The following is a 14147-nucleotide window of genomic DNA, read 5'->3' on the forward strand; positions in this document are numbered from 1 at the left end:
AAATTTTTTTTGTTAGATTTATTGTGTAAGTTGTGTGGCTAGTCTGTTTTCAGTCAGTTGTAATTTTGCATCAGTTGTTTATAAGGAATTCCACAACAGAACATCTAGTAACCATTTGCTGCGGAAAGGCGACATATCTCTACCTTCAGTGTCCAATGGCAGCGGATACAGTCCCACATTACTTTGCAGCATAAAAAACTCTTGCTCATCCAATAAATGCAACTAACAGACTATTAAATTAACAAAAAATCCACTTGCACATTTGTCTCATGCCGTCAGTGATCAACATCTATGACTGCCACTTCAATTTTTTTTTTAACTTTTGGTAACTGAGTTTGTCATGGTCACCTTAGAGTACAAATACTGGTGGCCTGTCAAAGTAAGAAGGGTTGTAATTAGAATCTGCTGCTTCCCAACTGCCTCTATCAAACCCAAATACTGGTGCTCTGTCAAACTATGAAGGGCTATAAAGTACAGTTGTGTACACTTACCATAAATGTAGATGTTCAAGTGTCTTCACTGTTGCAGTCATCACTGTAGGGTTCTTCCTGCCAGCAGGCAGTCCTCGGTCGGCCAGAATCCCAAAGTCTGGGTCCGGCGTCAGCTGTTCAGTCATGCTCCCTGACGTAAGAGCGCCAGGAGTACAAAGCTGTCAGCCGACGCCATGTTCTCCAGTTTTTCTTGCCCCAGATGTCAGGTGCCTAAAAATGAAGGCCAATAGTAAAAACCAATAAATAACATACCACAAACCCCATAGCCTGTAGCAAATACACCTCAGAAGAAAGGTGAAGTAGGTAAGCACACTAGTGAAAGTATAAGAGGGGACAGGAGGGAGGGTAACCCAGACTGCAACAGTGAAGACACTCGAACATCTACATTTATGGTAAGTGTACACAACTGTACTATGTTCATCATGTTTCACTGTTGCAGTCATCACTGTAGGGTTGAATCCCAAAGCTGAGATAAGGGGTGGTGGTTATAGAGAAGAAGGGGCAGCTAGAAGGCCCTGCAAGACTGCAGAAGCAAAGCCTGCCCTAGACTTAGAGTAAAGAGGGAGATTGTAGTGCTTAGAGAAAGTATGCACTGAACTCCAAGTTGCAGCTTCCAAAATATCTTTGGTAGGTACTCCCCTGAGAAAGGCAGCTGAAGTAGCAGCAGCTCTGGTAGAGTGAGTCCTAATTTTTCCTGGGATTTGCTTTCCATGATGAGAGTAACAAAATCTGATTCCATGCGCAATCCATTTAGAAATGGTCTGTTTTGAAATGGCTTTGCCTTGGGAGTTTGTTGCAGAAGAAACAAACAGTTGCTCTGTTTTCCTGATATTCGTTATGTCCAGGTAAAAACAAAGTTGTCTGTGTACATCCAAGGAATGCAAGATACTTTCCCCCTTATTTTGTGGATTAGTGAAAAAAGTTGGCAGGTGAATAGTTTGATTTAAAGCCACTTTGGAAACCACTTTAGGCATGAAAGTAGGATTAGTCCTTAAAGACACCCTATCTTGGTGAAAAATAATGTAAGGCTCCACAGCCATGAGTGCTTGTAACTCCGAGACTCTCCTGGCTGAAGTCAAAGCCAGTAGGATAGTTGTCTTCCATGATAAATACTTAATATCAGTTGTAGCAGCAGGCTCAAAAGGAGGCAGAGTGAGTTTTTCCAGAACATAGTTGAAGTCCCAGGCAGGTATGGGTGGTGTCCTAGGGGGCCTTAAATTCTTTGCTCCTCTGAGATATTGTTTCACAAGTGGATGCGAAAAGATTGGAGGGTCTGTATTGTAATGTGCAGAGATAGCTGAGGCATGAATTTTTATGGAGGAGAAGGATAAACCCTTATGTAGCATGTCTGTCAGGTAATGTAAAATCAGAGGGATATTAGGAATGAGAGGATCCGAATCCTGAACATGCATCCAGGTGCAAAATCTCTTCCTTTTGCCTGCATAAGATTTTCTAGTGCTAGGTCATCTGGCTTCTAAGATAACATCCATGACCTTTTTGGGAAGGGGAGGATTAATCATAGATCCTGAATTCGCCAGGCTGCCAGGCTGAGAGTTTTGACATGAGAGTGCAGAACCTGGCCCTGGTGTTGGGACAATAGATTGGGAATCTGAGGCAAAATCCAAGGTGGTTCCTGAGATAGATTCTTCAGTGTTGAGTACCAGAACTGACGAGGCCAATTCGGGGCGAGTAGAATCATCATCTTGGGCTTGAACTGCTTGATCTTTAATAACACCCGTGGTAGAAGAGGTAGTGGTGGAAAGGCATACCCCTTGAGGTTTTTCCAACTGAATGATAATGCATCCACTTTCCATGCTAGCTTGTGAAAAGTCTTTGTGCAAAAAATCTGTAACTGGTGGTTGAGGGGGGATGCAAATAGATCTATGTCTGGGCAGCCCCAGGCTTCTGTAATCGTTTTGAATATGTGGGTGTCTAGCATCCACTCGTGTGGGTCTGACAGGTTCCTGCTCAGGCTGTCTGCCAAAGTATTTTTGTTTCCCTGGCAGGAACTGAGCTTGTAAATCCACTTTGCAAGCTAGTGCTGTGTTCCATAGAGTCATGGCTAGTCTGCAGAGGGGGTAGGAATGCGAGCCCCCCTGCTTGTTTATGTACCACATAACTGTGGTGTTGTCTGTTTGTATCAGTAGTTGTCCTGGTTGTAGAAGATCCCTGAAAGCCAAGAGGGCATTCTGAACAGCTAACATCTCTTTTAAATTGATATGTAGGTGCTTCTGATCCTCTGTCCAAAAACCTTGCAGACCCTTTCCCTGCAAGTGGGCTCCCCATGCGTAATCCGAGGCATCCGTGGTCAACAGTTGGCTGGCTGGAGGTAGACTGAAGGCTTTGCCTTTGTTGTGAAGATATGCCATGGACCACCAATGGAATTCCTTTTGGAGGCAAGGCAAGACAGCAATTTGTGTGTCTAGACTGTGGCAATGCTGGGACCATACACTTCTTAGGTACCATTGTATTTTTCTCATATGTAGTCTTGCATTTGGTATGAGAAGGATGCAGGAGGCCATGTAACCCAAAGCCTGCAGGAATTTCCTTGCAGTTAGCTGAGTTATAGAAGCCAAGGTTTTGAAAGTGGAAGCCAGCTGTAGTTGTTTTTCGGATGTCAGGAATGCCATCTGGGTTGTTGTGTTTAAAAGAGCACCCACAAAAGTTATCTGTTGTGTGGGGGTCAAATTTGACTTTTTTATGTTTACAGTGAATCCCAGGTACTTGAGAATATTTTGAACAAATTGCAGGTGCTGGAGTAAAACATCCTTGCTGTCTGCTTGAATAAGGCAGTCGTCCAGATAAGGGTAAATTTGAATTCCCTTGAGTCTGCAGTAAGCTACTACTGGTTCCAGGCACTTAGTGAAGACCCTGGGTGCAGTAGACAAGCCAAAGGACAGTGCAGAGAATTGGTAATGTTTCGAGCCGGCCTTGAACCGGAGGTATTTTCTGCACTCCTGTCTGATGGGGATGTGAAGGTAAGCCTCCTTTAAATCCAATGTCACAATCCATGCATTTATGCTCAACATTGGCAGAAGCTGCTGCAGAGTAAGCATTTTGAACTTTGGTATCTCCAGGAAAGTATTTAAGACTGACAGATCCAGGATGGGTCTCCATAAGTTTTGCTTTCTGGGGACTAGAAAGAGCCTTGAGTAAAAGCCCTGCCCCCATCTCTGATTGTGGAACCAGTTCTATGGCCCTCATAGCCATGAGGGATCCCACCTGGTTTAATGCCTCGGACCATTGGTATTTTAGTAGGTCTGGCCATCCGTTTGGTCTTGGCAAGGTATGAAAGTGGAATTTGTAACCTCTTGAAACTACATCCAGAACCCACTTGTCTTGGGTTATGTAAGTCCAATTTTGTTGAAAAAGAGAGAGTTTTCCTCCTAGAGTGGTATCCAGGAGAGAAGTTCCTGGAGCCATGCAGGGGGAGTCATTGAGCCTGTTTTCTAAATGATTGAGGTCTGTCCTCTCCACCCCTGGTGGTGGAAGCACTCCATTGTCAAGGTCTGTAAGAGGTCTGTGCTTGAGGCCTCCCTCTGGTGTGCCTATATCTACCCCTCTGAGACCTGTCCAAGCTGGGAAAAGACCAATTTTTTTGTTGGCCAATTTCTGCTAAATCTAGGGGGCTGAACTTGTACGAAATCTTTAACTGTTTGCATGGATTTTGCCTTATCCTCCATTTTCTTTATCACCTCTTCAGCCTTAGGCCCAAACAAAACATTATGCTGAACAAGAGCATCCAGTAACTTTGCTTTCACTTGATCAGGTAAGTTTTGTTCCTTTAACCAAGCATGTCTTCTAATGACTGTGCCAGAGGCAGCCGCCCTGCAAGAAGCCTCCAAGGCATCAAAACCACAGTGTGAACCATGCTTCCCCACTTATTCAGTAGCATGCATCAAATCATGTAATTCCTTATAATCTGCACATGCAGAAATGGTACCTAACCTTTGTTTCATAACAGACAGTAGAAATTGCTGATATTTTAGCATACGAAATTGGCAATTTAAAGCCCTAATCGATAAAGTAGCAGAAGTGTACACTTTTTTCCCCATCTCTCCAAAGCCCTGGAATCCTTATCTGTCGGAATAAGATTTTTAGCAGAGGCAGCCTTAACCCCCTTAGGACCCTGAGAAATGGTTTCTGGATCAGCAGTAGGATTTTTGTAAAGGAACTGGTGGGAGTCAGGGACCCTGTAATATCTGTCGGGCTTAGCAGGAGCTGGAGGAAAGGAGTCAGGAGTTAAATTAGCCTCAGAAAAAGCATCATCCACAATATCCAAAATAGGAGGAATAGCCAGGGGTCTATGTTGGGGAAGAAGAAGGAAATCCCTGAGCCTTCTCTTAGATTCCAAGTACTCCTGTTCCTCCCATTGAAAATGTTCCCTCATGTCATGTAAAGTTTCCCCAAAAGAAAAATCCTCAGGGGGAGAAGCTGATGGAATAGATTCCTCAGCATCAGAATCCTCATAAGGAGGGAAAGAATATTCCTGTTCAGAGGAAGACACTGAAGAAATAGATGCCTGATCAGAAGATTCATAATCCAACTCTTGCCTTGGCCTTTTGTCTGGAGGGGGATGTGAATCCCTAATCATGGTTAGCAAGTCCTCCGCCATTTTAAGTAACTGTTTCTGTGATTTGGGTCCCGGATCAGAAGAGGCCTGGGCTGGTGCCTTAGATTTAGAAGGAGTCTGTGTCTTTGTCCTGGGTTTTGCCTTTATCAGAAGCTGTGTAGGTCTGAAAACCCCCTCGGAAGCCAGTGCCTGCACAGCGGCTCCGGACCAATCCAAGGGAGCATTGTCCGAAGGTCCTGCAGCTGGAGTGCTCAAAGGCCTAGTTGGCTCCTCGTGGGAGTCCGTTTTGGCTATCGATTCTGAAATGGCTGATGACAGGGGCTGTGAAAGCGCCTCACTGATGACGGCCGAACCTGAAGCTGGCTCTGGTTGTGTAACGTCGTCTGATTTGGACCTCGGAGGCCTGTCCTTATCCTTGCATCGTTTGTGAACTTCGGTAGTCGGAAGTGTGTCCGACGACATTTTATAATTAAATCACCTACCAAAGTAGTGAAAAGCAAAATCGTACCTCTGCTTAATCATACATTGGTTACATCTAGCACAAAACCGACAACTAGCTACATCATGGTCAGGGCCTAAACAAGGAATACAGTAAGAATGGAAATCCTTATGAGGTATTTGCTTCCCACAAGAAATGCAATTATTAACTTTTTCTGACATCGGACTGGAGCAAGAAAAAAGTTTCCCCAATGGGGTACTTAGCTTTGAGAAGAAGAAGTAAGTCTTCGGACTGAAGCACGAAAAAATATCAGGAGTCAGCCGACCGGCACTTGCGAACTGCTTTCACCGCACGGCAAGAAAGACTGGAGAACATGGCGTCGGCTGGCAGCTTTGTACTCCTGGCACTCTGACGTCAGGGAGCATGACTAAACAGCCGATGCCGGACCCAGACTTTGGGATTCTGGCTGACCGAGGACGGCCTGCCGGCAGGAAGAACCCTACAGTGATGACTGCAACAGTGAAACACGATGAATATCTACAACCTGCAGCTTTGAAACTGCATCTGCCAAAGCTCACTTTCTCCAAAATCTTCCAACACTGCAGACCCTTCCTCAAATAAAAAGATTGAAACCTTCAACAAGTGCTTAGGCATAGATGCAAATGATGGTACATTTGCAATGCTGAATTTCTGAATGCCAATTCACAAAACCAACACTAGTTTCTTTGGGACAAGAAACAGTGACTGCAGTTCATAGGTTATAGCATCATGTTACATTGATTTTCAGTATTAAGATGTTCCCAGTAAGAGAAGGAAGATACATATGAAAAAATGGCATCGCTCTGTATAGCAGCGGCTACTTCGGCTCAGCAAGGAAATGTGTAATGTTTGTCCTATTCTATGTCTAAATTAAGAGAAAAAAAGTAAATCAGGGAAGACTACTAACATTAAGCTAATTTATAGTAGAGAGACTTTGAAATTTGATCCTCAGGCCTGCTGTGTAACAGGTTTGATGAGCTGCTGTCTGTGGGGCCTGTGAGGCCTACAGCACTTCCCGAGTTACAAGAGCTGGGAATCTTACTCAAACATGGAACAAAATGCCTGGTATGTACAGAATCATCACTGGATCATGGCAAGAGAAGAAAATGCAAGAGGTGTGAGAGAACACGCAAAAGAGGACCCAGGGCTGGAATCATTGCAAGGCTAAAAGCAAATTCCAAATGCCCTCAGCGACCACTGCCCTATAACAGTTAACAGACATACTACCCACCTTACCAGACCTAACAAATTTATTACCACCCGCTCACTTTCTCATTTCTGTCCTAACTCCTTTATTCTCCAACTCTCCAAAATTAACTGGTCTTACCTCACCACTCTTCCTTTAGATGAAGCTGTCCACTCCTTCAACACTACATTCCTAAACATTCTTAACTCCCTTGCTCCTCTTCGCACAATTAGAATCAAATCTAATACAGCTCCCTGGATCACTAACTCTACCAGAACCCTCATGAAAGACCGGGATAGGATTTGGAAAATGTGGACTAAAACTGGGACCCCTTCTCTTCTTCAGAAATATAAAGAACTCAGAACTAAAATTTAAAAAAAAATCATCCATTATGACAAAATAAACTTCTATGCCAGTCCTCCCTCTACTCTTAAATCAGACCCAAAGAAATTCTGGAGCTCTATTAAACAGACTCTTCATCCAGGAAACCCATCCTCTCCTAACCCATGTCCCAATGCAACACCTGAAGACATAGCCAACAAATTTAACAATCATTTTATAAACTCAGTAACCTCCATAATAAATTCTCTCCCCCCAGAAACAACACTAGCACCCCCACAAACTCTATACCTCTTTCAAACCCTCCTAATTCCTTCTCTCTAAAAGTAGTATCAACTATGTAAAGTCATTACTCTCTAAACTTAAATCTTGCTCCCCATCTGTTGACAAGCTACCCTCTTACTTCCTGCAGTTGGCCTCTAAACCTCTTGCCTATCCTGTATCCATCTTAATCAACCACTCCATTTCTGAATCCTATGCCCCCACTGTATGAAAGAATTTCTTTACCCATTCACAAAGGGGGCAACCCCTCAGACATATCCAACCTCTGACCGACTGCCATACTCTCTCCACTCTGAAAAATCCTAGAGAAATGCATTCACAAGCAGGTAATGCATTACCTTCACCAGGTAAACCTTCTCACACGCACACAACATGGTTTCCGTCCCAAGCATAGTACAAATACCGCACTCATATCATTCATCAACATAGTCTCCCTAGCTCGTGATTACAATAAACTTGTCTCATGCCTATTACTTGACCTTTCTAAAGCCTTTGACACTGTCTCTCACCCACTCCTCCTAGATAAACCCACTAACTTACATTTCTCTCCCCCTACTATCTCCTGGTTCTCCAGTTATCTCTCAACCTGTCAGCAATCAGTTAAATGTCTCTCTGCACTATCCTCCCCTCTCACTGTACAAATGGGAGTTCCCCAAGGGTCCATACTTGGACCACTACTCTAATATTTTCACCAACTTGCTCTACTCCTCTTGTCCCCAGTCATCTCTTGTGCAATATGCTGATGACTCAACTGTTAGAACCATTCTGGACAACCCAAATGATGTCCACTCAACTACCCAGGCATCATTCCACACCATTGAGACTTGGCTTAGTGATAACAAACTAATACTCAATCCAAAAAAAACTAAGCTCCTACTCTTCCTCCCTAAAAACATCACCACACTCAAAAGTACATTTACCATCTTATCCTGCAACAACACTATCATCTCAGCTGAATCTAGTACTACATTGCTAGGTGTTACAATAGGTGATCAGCTTACGTTTGATTTCCATATTACTAACTTGGTAAAAAGAACTCACCAGAAACTTGGACACCTTTTCCGTAGCAAGAAATACTTAACTAACACTGCCCGAATAACTCTCTCCCAGGCTTTCCGGATGGGCAGCAAAAACCAAACCACTTAGTAGAATTGAAAAATAGTCGTACACTGAAGCGTAATGTCCTTTATTTCCACAACGGACAGCCACAATTAGCTCACAGCACCACAAATAAAATGAAGATAATGTTAAGCGTTTTCTCCCGGATTTAATACCAGGCTTCCTCAGAACAATTGTATTAAAGCCGTGAGAAAGCGCTTAACATTATTTTCGTTTTATTCGTGGTGCTGTGAGCTAATTGTGGCTGCCCATTGTGGAAATAAAGGACATTACGCTTCAGTGTACGACTATTTTTCAATTCTACTAAGTGGTTTGGTTTTTGCTGCCCAGCCAGTGTTCCTGTTTTTTTGCTTTTATCGTTGGGGTTTTGTTCTCTCCCAGGCTTTATTACTCCCAACACTCCTGTACAGCTGCCACATATTCACAAACCTAAATTCTACACTTATTTCCAAGCTTGAAACTACCTATAATAAGATCGCCAGATTTGCAGCTAACCAAACCTACAAGTCACACCACTGCTTAGCACTACAATAACTAGACTGGCTAGAATTCCCTCAGCTGCTCCAACTATACCAACTACAAATCATCCACTCTATTCTCTATCTACCGTCCTTCTGCCCCCCAGCCTGTCCACTATCATATCCAAATATCCCCCTGCTAGGACACTATGCAGTTCAAATCAATAATTATTAGACATCTACAAACTCAAACCAAAACAGGCTGCCTTCTCTATAACTATAACCCAGCTATATCCTGGAACCAACTCCCCTTGGAAATAAAATCCCTCCAGCATAGCAAAAGTTTCAAATTAGCCACAGGGAAATACCTAAAAACAAAGTGGCCTTACCACTTGTAGCCTACCACCCTGAAACCACCATCCTTTCACCTATTTCACCGCCTCACTCAATGTATCTTTAACACTATTCCCCTGCCTCTTCTACCTCTTCCCTTCCTCTATCTCCAACCACTCTTAATTCTTACAGTCTCAAAACAACCTACCTGTCTAGTCTGTCTCCTATACTCTACCTCCCCTACTAGCCATTCCTACTTTCCTTTCTTGTTTCCAAACTCCTGTACAACTAGATCCGACCCACTTTAAATACGCATCTGCCTAACTATTAACTCATTTTGCTCTAAGCAACTTAAATAATATTGTAACTAGTCACATTTTCTTCTGCTAATTGTTCAAAACCTTGTTTGTAACAACTCACATACTTGTCTGCCAATTGTAAATGCTCTGTATAAATGAATTGCCTGAGTATGTTTTTTTCTCTCCAGGTCTCTGCTTGTAAGATCCTATAGCTGATTGTCACTATTATGTTACTAAAATTTAATAAATTGTTTTCTAGTCCAGAGGAGCTTTTCTCCCCGGGTCTCTGCTGAAAATGAGCCAAAAGCTCAGCCAGACTAACCCAGTTAACAAATGTAAAATAAATAAAAAAATAAATAAAATCCCTACAGGCCTGCACTCCCATTCATTCTGTTGGCAAATGTTCGATCACTGAAAAGCAATATGGACTATTTAAGGCTGGAATTATCTACTCAGAACAAGGTGAGGAAATGCTGTGTGCTTATTTTTACAGAAACTTAGCTAAACTCTAACATTAATGACAGTGCAGTCCATGTGAAGGGGCTAACACTTTTTACAGCAGACAGAATACATTCTCTCAGTGGTAAGTCCAGAGGGGGAGAGGTCTGCATATAAATCAATAACAACGGGTGTACCAGTTGTGAGATCGTATCCTCGCACTGCTCAAATAATCTAGTGTTTTTGTCACTGAAATGCAGACCTTTTATTTACCCAGGGAATTTAACAGCATCTGCATCACAGCTGTCTACAGTCCTCCCAGTGCTAATCCAAATGAGGCAATGACCACATTATACCAGGCTATAAATTAACTACAAAACAGGAATCCAGACTTTGTTCATATAGTGGCAGGTGACTTTAATCAGGCCAACTTGAAAACAGTTCTGCCTCACTATTTCCAATATGTGGACTTTGCAACAAGAGGTGAGAACACACTGGAAAAGGTATACAGCAATGTTAAGTTGGCATTTAAGGCAGTATCTCACACATACCTGGGAAACTGACCACCTCTCCATATTGTTACTACCAGCATATAAACCATTGATAACTAGAGGGAGACCAACAGTTACACAAGTAAGATTTTGGTCAGAGGGTGCAGTCTCAGCACTCCAGGACCATTCTGAGAGTTCAGACTGGATCATATTCAAGGAGGCAGGTACTGAAAACCTGAAGGAGTACACCAAGGTAGTGATGGGCTACATCTCGAAATGTGTGGATGATGTGACAGTCATGAAAACCATCATCACACAAGCCAATCAAAAACCCTGATTGACGAGAGAGGTGTACAAGGTACTGAAAGCCAGGAATACAGCCTTTAGGTCTGGAGACAGGGAAGCCTTCAGAAAGTGCAGTTGTGTACCTACCATAAATGTAGATGTTCGAGTGTATTCACTGTTGCAGTCATTACTCTTGGGTTATCCTGCTGGCAGGCAACCCGCAGTTGGCCAGAATTCCAAAGTCTAGGTCCGGCGTTGGTTGCTGTCGCTTCTTCCCTGACATCAGTGCGCCAGGGGTAAAAAAAGATGCAGCCAACGCCATTTTCTTCAGTTTTTCTTGCCCCAGATGTCAGGTGCCCCAAATAGGTAGGCTGAAAAATATATCAATAAGAAATGCATACACAAAAATAACATTTCCTTCATCTACAAGCAAATACACTAAAAAGGTTGTATAGGATAGAGAAGTACAGATAAGTCCCAGCAAGGAGAAGGGGGATGGTGGGTGGGTAACCTGGACTGCAACAGTGAATGCACTCAAACATCTACATTTATGGTAGGTACACAACTGTACTATGTTCATCGTGTTTCACTGTTACAGTCATTACTCTTGGGTTGAATCCCAAAGCTGAGGAAGGGTGGCTGGGCTAAATAGGATTAGGAGAGGCTATGAGGCCCTGCAGAACTGCAGTGGCAAAGCCTGCTCTGGACTTAGAGTAGAGAGGCAAGTGGTAGTGTTTTGTGAAGGTGTGCACTGAACTCCAAGTTGCAGCCTCTTAAGATTTCTTTGGTTGGTACTCCCCTGAGGAAGGCTGCTGAAGTGGCTGCTGCTCTGGTGGAATGAGGCCTAATGCCCTTAGGCACTAATTTGCCATGTTGAGAATAGCAGAAACGGATGCAATGGCCTATCCATTTAGAAATAGTCTGTTTTGAGATAGCCTTTCCTTGTGATCCTGTAGCATATGACACTAAAAGTTGCTCAGTCTTTCTGAAAGCTTTAGTTCTGTCCAAGTAGAAGCGTAACTGCCTGTATATGTCCAAAGAATGCAGAATTTTATCACCCTTGTTTTGTGGATTTGGGTAAAAGGTAGGCAAGTGAATGGTTTGATTGAGGGCCACACTGGACACCACCTTAGGCATAAATGTAGGGTATGTCCTCAGAGAAACCCTGTTTGGATGAAAAATGATGAAAGGTTCCACAGCCATGAGTGTTTGTAACTCCGAGACTCGCCTTGCAGAGGTAATGGCTAGGAGCAGAGCTGTTTTCCAGGATAAGAATTTAATATCCGCTGTTGATGCTGGCTCGAAAGGGGGAAGTGTGAGTTTTTCCAAAACAAAATTGAGGTCCCAGGCCGGAATTGGTGCTCTCCTTGGAGGCCTAATGTTTTTGGCCCCTCTGAGGTACTGCCTTATTAAAGGATGAGAAAAGATAGGTGGTTCCATATTGTAATGTGCAGAAATGGCAGAGGCATGAATCTTAATTGATGAGAAAGAAAGCCTTTGTTCAGCATCTCAGTCAGGTATTGTAAAATCTGAGGAATGTTTGGTACAGACGTGTCAATGCCTTGTTCCTGGTTCCAAGCACAGAATCTCTTCCATTTTTCTGCATACGATTTTCTGGTACTGGGCCTCCTGGCCTCCAAGATAACATCCATAACAGCTTTTGAAAGAGGAGTGTTCAGAATGGCTACATTATCTGCCATGCTGCCAGATTTAAGGTCCTGAGTTGGCTGTGCAGGATCTGATTGTTTTCTTGGGTCAGCAAGTGAGAAGTTTGAGGCAATATCCATGCTGGACCTTGAGACAAGCTCTTTAGGATTGGGTACCAGTGCTGGCATGGCCAGTCTGGTGCAATCAGAATCATTTTTGGCTTCTCTTGCCTGACCTTTAGGAGTACTCTGGGAAGGAGAGATAGTGGGGGAAAAGCATATACTGTTAGATTTTTCCAGCTGAATGATAGGGTGTCCACTTTCCATGCTTGCTTGTGGTAAATCCTTGTGCAAAATCTCTGCAATTGACAGTTGTGAGGGGAGGCAAATAGATCTATGTCTGGGCAACCCCATTTCCTTATTATCATCCTGAAGACTTATGGATCCAGTTTCCATTTGTGGGGATCCATGAGGTTTCTGCTTAGTTCGTCTGCCAGAGTATTTGTTTTTCCTGGCAGGAATTGTGCTTGCAGGTGAACTTGAAAAGCCAATGCTGTGTCCCAAAAGGTCATTGCTTGTCTGTAGAGGGGGTAGGAATGAGTACCTCCCTGTTTGTTTATGTACCACATAACCATAGTGTTGTCTGTCTTTATCAGTAATTGTCATGGATGAAGCAGGTCCTTGAAAGCTGTCAGGGCATTTTGAACAGCTAGCATCTCTTTTTGATTGATGTGAAGATGCATCTGGTTTGCAGGCCATGTGCCCTGAATACATTTTCCTGCCATATGGGCCCCCAGGCATAATCTGATGCATCCGTTGTCAGTGTCTGTCTGGCTGTGGGTAAACTGAATGGCAGACCCTTGTTGTGGTGACAGGCTTCTGCCCACCATCGAAACTCCTGTTGTAGGCAGGGAATGAGTGCAATTATTGTCTCCAGGCTGTGGCAATGCTCAGTCCAAACACTTTTCAGATACCCTTGTAGTTTCCTCATATGCAGTCTGGCATATGGAATTAGTAGAATGCAGGATGCCATGAAACCCAAGACCTGCAGGATTTTCCTTACAGATAAGTGGACTTCTGTTGCCAATTTCTTGAAGTAAGTAGTCAGATGTTTTTCATAGGTTCATAGGTTGGTACTGGGCTATCTGCCCGAAGCCATATATTAGCCCAGCCACATTGTGCGGTATTCACCGCTCCTTTAGTAGTTCCCTAGACCCTTGTACTAGCAGCTAGTACCCTTGGCCCCTATCTAGTAGTGCTGTTGGTGTGATCCCCGGTGTGAACTTTCTGTTACCCATCCACTCATCAAGGTTCCCCTTGAAGAGTGATAGTGAGGGGCTCTGTCTTATGTAGATCAGGACCCTGTTCCATAGTAAGGGAAGTCTCTGCGAAGGGAATCTATCCCTCCAGCATGTTCTATTCATTGTTGTGTTGAGGTTTATATCCCTAGAGCATATAGCTCGAGTAGATTTGGTTTTGCTAAGATGGAGCATGTTCAACAATTTTGGGTTGGACATGGCTCTGTACATTAGACAGAGATCACCTCTGAGAAAGTGGTATGCAACAGAGAACAGTCTTAGCTTTTTCAGTTGTGCTGCATAGGACAACTGTTTGAGGCCAGTAATCCTCTTGGTTAGGTACCTCTGTGGTCTCTTCAGCTGCTGGAGATGTCTAGCTAGGTACATTCCAATTGGTGCATTGTACTCAATAATGGGTCTGATGAGGGAAG

At 43.5% G+C, this 14147-nt stretch overlaps 1 protein-coding gene across 2 annotated transcripts in view; it reads right to left on the minus strand.

Annotated features, from left to right (window-relative positions):
- Positions 1 to 14147, minus strand: part of LOC122798718 (zinc finger protein 665-like) — a 227842-nt gene that overhangs the window by 153922 nt on the left and 59773 nt on the right. The gene's annotated exons all lie outside the window — the stretch shown is intronic.

Source organism: Protopterus annectens, chromosome 3.part1 (assembly GCF_019279795.1).
Source record: "Protopterus annectens isolate FY-2018-M chromosome 3.part1, PAN1.0, whole genome shotgun sequence".
NCBI lineage: Eukaryota > Metazoa > Chordata > Ceratodontiformes > Protopteridae > Protopterus > Protopterus annectens.